General features: G+C 35.3%; 1 protein-coding gene across 4 annotated transcripts in view; it reads right to left on the minus strand.

The window, feature by feature from the left end:
• The window catches only part of SLC39A10 (solute carrier family 39 member 10), a 69,961-nt gene that overhangs the window by 27,216 nt on the left and 30,044 nt on the right, over window positions 1-12,701 (minus strand). The window contains exon 1 of one of the 4 annotated variants that reach the window (XM_054209073.1): window positions 526-613. The exons of the other annotated variants lie outside the window; for them this stretch is intronic. The gene's annotated coding sequence lies outside the window, so the exon portion shown is untranslated. Of the gene's footprint in view, window positions 1-525; window positions 614-12,701 lie in introns of those variants that run through there. 4 annotated transcript variants of the gene reach the window in all.

Genomic DNA, 12,701 nt, shown 5'->3' on the forward strand with positions numbered 1-12,701 from the left:
AACAATTTTTGTGTACATTTTCAGAGGCATCTATGCTTATGATAACCTATAATATCGAAAATCTTGCTAAGACACAAGTTACAATAGAATAAAAATTATTCAAAAACAATATTGTCTGTATTTTCTTATTTATGGGGGTGCCAGGCAGATAACACAGCTGAAAACCCACACATCATTTGTTCTCTTATGTGCTGCTAAAGTACCTCTGCTAAACACACGCACTGCACCATTCCCTATTTTGATTGGTAATTAGTGATTTGAAAATGTTATCATTAACCAACTTTGATGTACTGCTTAAATGTTCATCTTTTTAGTACTTTTTACTTACATGAGTTTACTGATTCCAAAGATCTACATGGACCTTAATTTAAAAATAAAGTTATATGGAAAATGTCTGTTTATGCAACTCAAAAAATACTGTTAATGCTGAAATACTCTAGCTCAAAGTAGTTAGTACTGGTTTTTAGAAATTATATCGTCTAGCTAATGCGGTTTTCAATTTAGTATTAAATGTAAGAAACTTACTATTCAACATCAGGCAATGAAGAAGACACTTGCAGAAGTCTATCTTGCATTCAGAGTTGAAAACAATTCGCTATTTTACAAAACATGACAGTTTTATTTTCTTTACATCTGCTAGCAAAATATATATAATACCAGAATAATTATTATAAAAGAAACTTTTAAGAAAAAAAAAAAGTCCAAGTTTATATAAAAATCTTATCAAACTAGAAAGCTAAACATAAGCCAAGAACTGTACTTTATGACTTCTATTTTCTAGAGACTTATTTTGGGTAGAGAATAACTTCTAAAATACATGTTTTGTTAAAAAAAATAGTTTAAACACTGCCAGGGTTTTCTAGCAATACGTCATGTGTTCTGTTTGGTACCAAGCCAAATGAAACGTCTAATATTTACAACAGTTCTGCTAGATACACGTAGTAGGAAATCAAGCCCTCCTATCAGCAAAGGAGCAGACAACAAAAAGAAAGACGCACGGAGCTTCCCAAGCAATCTGAGCAGTTGAATGACCATTTAAAAAAGTTTAACAGAGTTCACTAAAATAGACAAAGTTAATAAATACAGAAGTAGGGCTTTTACACATAACTACTCAAATTTAGAATATGACTGAGGAGGAAATGAGCTGAGAGAAAGGATAAGGACGGAGCTCCATCCACTCTGCTTTCTCTGTACTCGGATGCTACCAAAACACTGCAACAAATGCAAGGATGTAAAGTAACAGGAAAACAGGTCAAGTACGCTTTCATCTCTTTTTACACAGAGAGTACTTTTAGTTCATTATGCGCACCCTGACTAGAGCTGCGACTGACCCTACGTTCGCAAAGATATCAACGTATCCTAAAACACTACTGACTTTAAGATATGAAATGGTAAATTTAGGTGTCCTTCTCAGGCCCGCCCTAGCTGCTAAGTAAAAGTGCTCTGCAGCAAACCACAAATATTTAAAGTCCATTTTAATTTCCTAAAATATTAGCTTGATGTTTTGCGCTTAAAGACTTGCAACCACATTATTGCATCCCCCCAGAAGAAATCTCTTGGAAGCTCCTACACTTGCAACAGGTTGACAGATAAAATGAATCAGAGGAAAAAAGGAAAGGCATACCTTTTAATGACTTTATATAGCAAATCAATGAGTTAGCACAGAAGACTGGGGGAAAAGTTTTTCCTGTTAACCTTTTAGGATGAAAATTCAGTTTTCACTGGAGCTTCAAACACTTGCAGAACTCTCTTTTGCAATACTGACCCAGATACATATCTAAGATCAGAAGAATATCTGTTCATCTGAACATCTGCATCAAAGTTGATTCCAGGGACATCAGATAGGTCAATGCGTATCATCATTGTATACTATTGTTTTATTTTTATAAACAACTGTTCAGTCATCAGTCTGGAATGACCACAGTTTGTCTCCAGTTCAATCACCTACATTCCAGTTACTGTCTTAAGAGCTGTGACAAACCTTTTCAAGTAGTTTAGTATCCCAGTTCATCCCCAAAATTTACTGAGATATTATTTTCATACAGTCTTTTTCACTCACGGACTCTATTTAAGGCATCCTTAAAGTTCCTATAAATACATCACTGGGATTAGTACAGAAACATTAAAGCACCCTCCAGAAGCTTTTTCCATTCTCCTCTGAGGAAACAGGTAAGTACAGAGTTGTTACTGGTGGAGTAGAAAGAAACAGCTTGCAAATCTTTATCCAAGAGTCACTGGACTGAGTCAACCTTCAGATTGTATGATTGTCTGGAAACTCATTCCATAACCTTTAAATAAAGAACATATGGTCTTTCTCACACAGGCTGAGAACCTGTGCTCTGTGGCTTACATCATCCCAGGAAGCAGAAACATTCTGGCAGTAAGGAAAGGTAGGGACTGGATCAGGCGTATGGCTGGTGACAGATCAACAAAGCTCCACATTTCTACAGGGATACGCAGATTTTCATCAACTGAGGATTTACAATGTTGGCTGTTACTTAATGTGAAGAGCAGGTTGAGGATCTGGAATAAGCAGTTAAGGTACATGCAAGACAAATAAAAGCCCTGGGAGAAAGCCGAACTTACATATGCTTGCATAGAAGCCGGCAGCAGCAGGTAAGTACATGCAGTATACTGTAACGCTCTCGCAAATTGGTCAGTGCCTTTTTAACTTCAGTTTCTCAGTACTGAAAGCAGCATCTCAAGTTTAAGTAAAATTCAGTTACTCAAACAATACTACTTTTGTAGGTGAAACACCTTTTCTCCTCCTTTGCTGCATAATGGTAATATAACCAGAACAAGCAAAGTCAAATTATTCTCACTTAAACAAGCACGATCCAGACTAAAATATCTCTACCAGGAAAATCATGACTAAAGCATGATCGTAATCCCTTTCACAACCTCATGATCTTTTTCATGTGACTGTCTCATACAATACTACTAATACATTACTTTGAAACTTCAGTCATGCATCCCTAATTGTGGTGTTTAGCTTTGAATGGTACCTTTTCTCCATGCCCTAATGGTTAAAATTGTTTGTAACCTACGATTGTGATTCACTGTTAAAATACAGGAGCCAACAATATCAGACCAATTTCAAAATCAATTAGATGTCTCACTATTTTCAACTAAAATAGTAATAACCCTAGCACACTATTTTTAATCTCTTTTTACATAATTTTCTGTCCCTTCTATTGTAATTCTTGTTACAGAAGAAAGATGCTTACAAAACAAATGTACCCATCATAAAAAGTCTCAGACCAAACAAATACTGGGAGTTGATTATTTCTTTGTTTCTTTTTAAATGAGCTTCATTATGTTCCAGGCAGTTATAAATAGTTGTCATCTTTAACCTGTCAGGCAGTATTCGTATGTGTAAAATACTGGAAAGCTGAAGTCCAAATTCTATATTTCAGTGGCACAGAATTGTATATAGCCGATCTCAATAGAAGAACATTAAGACTCTTGAATCCCTTCAAAAGAATATGGAAGGGCAGCCTGAGGACAAGGCTACATCAAAGCTGGAAAAGATTCTGCCTATTATTGCTGTCAGCCTTTGCCTTATTTTATTCACTCTGATTCCCCGCTGCCCCCGCTCCTTCCCTCCATAGGTCAGTGATGGTCAGGCACCCAAAAGGGGGGGACATGAGGGAAAACATCTAGCGATGCGATGGTTAAGAAACTAATGCACCCAGAGGCCAGAGCTGGAAATAACAGCACCTACTACATTTCGTTGAACTGCAAACAAGAACACGACAAGTCTTGCAAGAGACACCTGGGCAGTGGAACAACCCCACCCTAAGTCAAGCTGCAAAGTTAGAACAAACGTGTAAATTCAGAGTGGATAAGATAAATAGATCTGGCACACCAACTGACGTTTCAGAAAATGCACACAGTGCTGCCAAATGCATCCCCTCCCCTCCTCATTCACCAATGCAAGCAAATCATTCATACTAAATGCAGCACTGATTGCACAGCCATACACAAGGTTCTTAAATCAGAGGTGTGAGATCAGAGTATCTGAGCAGTACATCAGCAAGAGTTATCTTTTCCGTATGGAAAACTCCCAACACCTCTGTGCTAAACCACCATCTGCCTATGGCGTTTCATCTATTAAACTAAACGCACCTATGATGAAAGCTGATTTATTATTTTTTTTTACAGCCTTTTTCATTCAGTTTCCCTTGGATCCCTGAAACTTCTCCATAGTACCAACTATTTCAACTGTTCTTTTATAGAACTTTATTTTTGAGAAGACTTCATTTAAAGCCTGGAATACCAACATGATTTTGGGGGACATTTTTATTTATCACCAACTGCTTCACGGAAACTAGAAAAATAGTTCAATAGTTAGCCTTTACTTAAAACAACAAACTTTGATTTAAATAATGTTTACAAAATGTAAATGCAATTGAGAGTCACATCTACCATTTCAGTGTTTGCAACCCACATACTACAGCATTTTTCTTAGTGTACAATGCTGAGTATTTTAAGTGCCCAACTTTCTTCCTCCCACCCCTTTTCCTGTCTGCTCCCAACAATTTTAATAACCTGAAATATTTGTAACATAAATGCACTGGATTTCTCCCCTTCCCATGCTCCTTCCCAAGTTATTTTAGTTTCTCTCCCTTTTTGTTCAACTTTCATTCCTTGCTTTCTCTGAAGAATGTTCTGCCCTTTTTTTTTTTTCTATCTACAGAAGAGATCTTCAAAAACTATCTTTGATATCTCTAAGTAGATACTCAGCTTGAATACCACAGTGACTAAAGTGCCTTAGCAAGACTTCATGGGCAACTTAGAAGTTTCACACCAGACAAAAATACCAAAACCACACTTCAGCTACGATAAGAGAGCGCTCAGAAAGACAAAAGGTTTTAAAAATAAAGACAAAGCAACATTCTTAGCAAACTAAGATATCTTCTCCGTTCAGCACCGAAAAGTTAAGCACATACATCATTCATTTCTACTAAGAACTGCTCAGAGTAATATATAAGAAATGGCAATTTATTTGAGAGAGATAAATATTTCTTGAAATAAAGCTACTGACTACATACACACCGTTTTTCTTACAATTCCTGAAAATCAAAATTATTCCTTATACTGCAGGTATTTACTCCAAAGTATGTGCAGGACAGATGCCTGCAGTCCCCCACCACTTCCAGTACAGCAGCTGTGCAATATTTCATACTAATACCCAGTTCAAACAAAGGCTGGAATCTGAAAATCCAAATGAACCTACTCTTTATTTCCTACATTTAAATTTTTTAACAAATGCCAGAATATAAAGTCCTATTAATCTAGCCCATGTTTTTAGGATAAATGATTGGGAAAAAAATATTCATGTGAAATTAGTATATTGCTGTTACTGAAAGACACTTTAAGAAAGCCATAAAAGCATTTAATTATATAATATTCTCATTTTATCAGTCTTAAGCTGACATTAGTTTCTGGATAGACAAATAGGAAAACATGCTACAGATCTAAGAAGTTACAATTAACAACGTCTAACTTTAGTTCTCACCCATCTCCTGTATTTTCTTCCCTCTTCAATTTCAGTGAAACAGGTTTGTGGACTTAAGTAAAACTCACTCATTTGAAAAATCTACAGCCCAGTAGGAGGGGCACTTTGTAAGAACAGACTATTAACTAATTGATACAAACCATATTTGCTAAGTTAATACCAGATAAGACTTAAATAGTACAGAAAGCATTTATGCATAACTGAACACACCATGAAAACTTTTTAAAAATGTGAAATGTGAAGTATTTGAAATGCCAAATCCCAAGCACACTAGAAAGTGATCCTAAACTAAGACAGTAGGAATCTACTAGCTCAGTTATCCAGAAAGGGGCATTTATTTTATTTTGAATGGAAAAAAAAACCTGGACAGCCTTCTTCAAAAAGGACAGTTATTTGTAAGAAATTGTAGAGTACAGGATCTTTCTCAGAGTTCAAAAGAATATAAGAACATCGAAACAGTTGGAAGTTCTGTAAGTATTAGTTCTGCTTACCAAGAATAATTTTTCAGCCATTCATATATAAACTGTATGTAGTCCATAAAACATCTATGAATGCACAAAACAGAACAGAGATGGTCTGATTTTGTGCCAACATTCTACTGCTCAATTAGGTCCTATTAAGATATCAGTGTTTGTAAGAATGAAATATTTGAAAAGATGAACCAGTTACACCTGCATTTTAATATTTTATTCTTCTACTTAAAATAAGCAAATGCTTTTGTTAGAACTAAGGCTGAAATTCAACAAATACTTTAAGATGGTGTAGCACTTAAAGCAGTGGTCCTGCCCTCCCCCGCTGCTTCATTCATTCATTCCCATTCCCACAAAACCATTTTTATATACCAGCACATTTGTTTGCTGATCTGTTCGCTGTGCAGCTGTGCAACTAGATTCTGCTGAAAAATAGTCTGGAAAAAGAAAAAAAAAAGATTATTTTCAAGACAGATTACTTTTCCTATCTGGTTTACCGTGCAGCTGCACAAACACCACAGTCCACAGAAAAAAGGGCAACCTTGCTTTCGGTGGCAACACCAGCTTACACATTTGGTTGATCCGCAGCCTAGTATTTTGGCTACTGCACACATACAACAACTGCCCACCTCAAAATGTACTCAAATAACATTGAAAAAACAGTAGTGGACAAATTTCCTATTGAAAGACATTTGAGAAGAATCTCTCCAACTATCCCTTCAACACAGAACATAATAACGTTTGCAATGAAGTGTTAGAACAGTTGCAGTACTTTTGTTCTTCCTATAACTTAAACCGCTACACCTATTTCATCCTTGCGCTACGTTAAAGTACTTGCAGTATGTTAAAAGGCATTAGAGACATATCTTTCATATGCATTTAATTCCTACACTGTTACAATTAAAGCCCCTCTATCACAGCTACAATCCAAAAAAGGAATTATGCATGTCTACTATTAAGCTGATGACTTGTCTCACTTAAAAAAAAATTTACAAAAGCTATAAAGTATAAAAGTCCATTGAAAAATGGGACTAAGGCACGTTTGTTTTGCATGTGCTATGCCGAATTAGTGCCTGAGGGTTATGATTATTAAAGGCTATTACTAGAATTTAGAGATTGCAGATTTTTTGCTTGACAACATATACCTTCGATTCAAATCTGTATTTTTAATTAGAAGATTTAATTAATGAACCATTGTCACAGAGTTTTGTAAGGCTCTCTGTCAACACACCATTCAAATTCTTCTTAGCAAATTCATTCTGTCAAGAGTACAAATCAAGAGAACTACTACTCTTCTTAGGTGAGAATACAACCTTCTTTTCCTATGGGTGGTAAAGGAAATTTGGGAGACAACAGGCAACTACTGGAACCACTCACATCTTGAGTTAGTGGGCTCCCAAAGCTGTCTTTGTTCAATAATAGTGGGAGACAAAAGTGTCCATAAGGACATCCTGCCAGATCCAGAAGTAACACTTAACTAGCTTACGTGTGACATAAAATAGTCATATTTCAAAACATATTTCAACAGGCAGATCCACCAAGAAAATGCCCAGCTCAACCAAAACGTGTCGCTTCCATCACATTTCAAGTAGGACCTCAACAGAAGTCATAACATTTCGTAGCTCTCATTTATTTTAGCCAGGATTATTGTTGAAGAACTACAGGGCTACCCATTACAGGTCTGTGCGATGATCATGAAGGTGACCATTCAAACTGATCCAAATACTGACTGACTGGCTTCAAAAATTAGTCATCGTCAACTAACCTTTCTTAACAAGGTATTAAAGCAACTTTGAAGGGACACAATTAGAGGCGAATCAATGCAAATGTAATATATTTAATACCTAATATTACTCTTACAGCAAGATTAGAGACAGAAAAGGGGAAAAGAAGCAGAATCCTTAGAGCCTTAATCTAAAATGCAAGCAGAGATGTCTTCTTAGCCGACCAAATTAAAAATACTGATGGGCTAAAACTGAAATCTTAAAACCACCATTACATACTTCCCTGTGTCCACCACCTTGCAAGTGCGGGTACATTCTAACAGCAACACAGACAAGCACAGACGCATACTATGGAAAGTGAGACTGCATTACCATTTTTTCTAAAACTACATTACAATTAGATCTATCTAACCTAGACTATGTTGTGTGCCATTTAATTTGATCTAATATTAGTTCCTGGCTTTTAAGGTAACTATAATTTGGTACATTCTTCTTCTAGTACCTCTCCTGAAATATGGATACTCCCCTATAATTTCCTTGAGCGTCACCATGTCTTCTTCCTTTCATTATAATTTTAATTATAAGGATTTTCTAGACTAACTGATGATTTGATTTAATACTATTGTGGTCACTATCCTTCCCATTGGGATCACTAGGACATTGAAGTTTCCTATGTCAATCCTTGGATCACTGACATCTTTCATCTTCACTGATTATTATTTTCCCTTGCTATTGGGGCCTTCTTCATTTTACATGATTCTATAGGCTCTGCGTAATTTCTATAACCCATTTCTGTAAAGAAAGAACACTTTTTATCAGGAACCCGCTACTTTGATACATCCTCCCAATTACCTGAAACCTGTAAATGTTAGTTAATAAGCAAGTGAACCAACTTTTTGTGATTTTTCCAGCATTAAAATTAAAAATTGTTTCTAGTGTCGTACTACAGTACAAGAAACGTCTGTTGGTTGTTGTTTTTTTTAATTAAAAAGAAGGGAGCTACTTGCTGTCTCTGACCTTTAACACAAGTGATTAGTAAGTGCATCTTGAAACAAATCCAGTATTTCAGATGAACAAGACCATCCTGACTAATCAAGAGGCACATTCCGCAAATGGTGGCGTAAAATATTTGCAGGTTTTCTGGTTTTGACAAACAGAAATGGTTTGGCAGCCTACCACTGAAATTATCAAATTTCTCCAAAAAAGATGTTCTATGCTCTTTGCCACTGATAGCTGAAATCAAATGAAAACTGGACTGTACCTCTAAAATCAAAGGGTCAAGAGTCGCTTTTGACCATTATTTCGCAGGTTTAACTTCAAAACTATTTAAGATTCACAGAATGTAAACATTAATTTCTCTAACAAATGCTTTATTATTCCATGGATAGTGGAGTCAGCATCTTCTCTTAAAAATATCCTCCCTCCTTCCCTCTCCTTTCACTACTGTAATTGACAGTACATCACCCCCTTCCAGAGTCTGCTGAGCACATCAGTCATATTACAAAATACTTGACTGTGATCATATTAAAGTTATCCAAAGTAAATGCATTATGTGATCAGGGTTGCACATCTGTTCCACAACATCAAGCCAATTAAAACTACTGTATTTCAAATTACATGTTTAACTAGTTAACAGACTACAAAACAGACTTGTGGTAGAAAATGGCTTAAACCACCAGGGTAAACTGACAGAAATCTATCAAACTGATACACATCAGCAAAATTAAAACGTACTGGAAGAACTGGTTAAGAATCAAGACAGTTACAGTCCGTCTACACCTCAAACGTATTTTAACACCTAAAATAGCTCAGCTTAAAATATCATTAAACATAAACAGTATGAGAGTTTAATCTTGAGAACAGACAAACTATTGATTCTAGCTAACCACAGCAGATGATACCTAAACATTTGTGTGCTGCTAAGAGTCTGAGGCTTTGCTGTTCTTATTTCTAGATGCACAACAGTTTCTTGTGAATCCTCTGATCCTCTTCATAGTCATTTAAGTTTTTATGATATCTGATAACTAGAATACGCTGTCTCCTAGCAGGCCAGGTTAAGAAGTTAAAATAAATAGGTTAGCTGTTTGGCACTCAAACCATATCTAGCTAATGCTAGGCCCACAGTCCCTGACCAGAGAAGTTTTCAATAGAGGGGAAAATCTCATAAATTGATGCCTGAACATTAAAGGTTGAAATACTTTTTTTTAGAAAGTTGGCAAGGCTAATGATGTATCTTATCTTTGGCCAGCGTAACTGTATCCTCAAAGGAAAGCACAACAAATAAGTAAAAATACCAAAAAATATTTTCTTTTCTGATAGGCTAAGTTCGCTATTTCTGATTAAACTACATGTACTTTCTAGTACTCAGCTTTAACTTTTATAATGTAAATGTAATGTTTAAAACGTATACTACTGGTAATAGGACAGTGAGGTAGAATGTTACGGATCACGCTATGCTTACTGTCAAGAAAAGTAAAACCAAAGCAAACCACAACAGCACGTACAGAACAGAAAACGGCAGAGCACGTGAGGTATCATTTCAGTATTTCACTATCATTAAATCACTGCTTGGAACTACTGTATGACTTATTTGATAAGATATAGGCAAAAATTAATCAAAAAATGTACTTCTTCATAGTTGAAGTACAATCCTTTTATTTGAAGAACCATCTACTCCTCTCAATGTTTCCCTTTGAGAGTATTTTGTTTATAAAATGTAATTAATCCTTTGCCTTTCATGTCCACATTCTGAATTTATTGTTAACAATTAAGCTACAGTTATAGAGAAAATTACAGTAAATTATTTGTAGAAACTCTCAGAATTTTTCCTAAAGAAGCCTTTTTCCATTTCATTAATATTTTAAGAAATCAACAACAGTACATTGTCTTATTCCGTAGTGCCACTTTTATTTGTCCATAGCCTAATCAACTAAAAAAAAAATTAAAATATTAAATTCATACATTTTTAAGAGGTTCTTGTCTTAAATTATACTGCAATTGAACTATGAGAAGTGGTCTTATGCATCAAAGGCTAAAAAGTACCATAATACACTCTTTCATTAGACAAATGCAGCTACTTAGCACTGATAAATCAGTAGCTTCTATGGAGATTACCAAACAAAGTACGGTCTTCAAAGACAGTGAAAGTATTTTTACATCGCCTAGCATAACTGTTTACTGCAATTAATTTCAACACAAAGTTTGACACACAGAAAACAGGAGTAATAATAATTTGCTATAGTTGCTGCATTCTTATTAAAGCATCTCATCGAAATCTATTAAGAGTCAGCATTAAAACCCTCACATTCCTTCTCCTACTATTGAACATACATACTTAGCAAAAGCCAGCACGAGAATTTTTGCCCAGAGCCACTAAAAATGAACTTCTGATGGGACTCTGTACCTTACTTTACAAGATACAGATACATAAACTTAGACCACGCACTTTACAAAACTCTATCTCTTACCTGTAATATAAAGACAGTAACTGTGTAAAAATACAAGTTTTAGCACGGGAGGCAATTTAGGTTGTGTTTCTTCAACAAAAAATGCAAACAAAATAAAAGTCTAGAATATATTACAAGCATTAAAAAAATAGCTATAGACATATTACAATAAAAAGCTAAATTTTGTATATACATCCTACTGCAACTACTGTATATTTACTGAACATGTGGTACAAGTCTTGAGAGCAACTGGACAATTCAAGCACCGTTTTTATAATACAATGCCTCTGCTAGACAATTGCCTCAATATGCAGTTCAGAACAGGAGTAACAGAAAGTCTGTCCTGTTTACATATCATATCAGACATCAAATGAATAGGAGTACTTTATTTTTAGCATAAAAACGTAGCAATGCAAGGCTACCACGTTATTTGGACTGCAGCCAGGTAGCATTCAATGCAAGCTAGTACAATTTAGAATTGTACTTTTAGGTTGAGATATTGTCTTCTATAGACAGACACTCAGCTCAGCAGTAAATAAAATGCTTCAATGTTCTGCAAACAGAACTAGCCAATAAATACAGCCTAAATGATACAGTTTGCATTTCAGGGAGCGAGAGTACTTATTGAGGTAATGGAGCCCTGATGAAATGGGGTCTTTCTTTACAGGAATGGATTACAGACATTACATAGAGCCTTGAGAAGTAATATAATCAGTTAAAATTTGATAGTAAAGAAGCTCTTCTGGACTGCTCTGTGTATGGTATGAATGAAGCAGTGCCTACAGTGGCAAGATAAGACTTAGTCACACTTAGATGCACACCCGCTCACTATTCCTCCTTATAGGAAACAGTTGTGGTATTATTAGTTATTGTGCAAGGTGAGTTAAAGTCAACTTTCAGTTGTACAAGTGACGTATGGTTACTATCATGAACCACCTTAGAACTAGTCATCCTCGGATACAGTGCTACTCAGTCACACTTAAAATGCAAATCAGTATTAACAAAGATATAAATACTACTCAAAAAAAAAAAATCCACATCAAGAATCACATTAGCACCTATTTGAGGAGAATACCTTGGAGATTACATATATTTTTCCTTTGTTTTGCTTTGATATACCAACCAAAGTATGGCTGCATGCTATTGCCAGCAATTAAGCTTGGTTAAAAGAGGAACTATTTATAGATATCCAGTCACCAGCTGTAAATCAATTATCATATACAGTTATCCTTCAGAATTCAAGGTATTATTTTTGTCCATTAATAATCATCACACTGCAGTAATAAAAATGCAGCTGTAATAAAAACTAAGTAAATAAAAAATAAAAAATAAAGATCAATTTATGAATGTGGTACAAATCAGGTAATCTTGAGATATCTTTGTATATAAACTGTATGAAAGCACCTACCTGGAATTCACTTTTTTTTTACAGCAATCTTTATTAGGAGCTGTGAGTGGAAACTATTTCTAAAGTGTTTATAACTTACACGCAGAAACGCTGTGCAAACTCTCTGTTGAGGAGTATATTTATAATTTTATG

The sequence above is a fragment of the Rissa tridactyla genome, chromosome 7 (assembly GCF_028500815.1).
Source record: "Rissa tridactyla isolate bRisTri1 chromosome 7, bRisTri1.patW.cur.20221130, whole genome shotgun sequence".
NCBI lineage: Eukaryota > Metazoa > Chordata > Aves > Charadriiformes > Laridae > Rissa > Rissa tridactyla.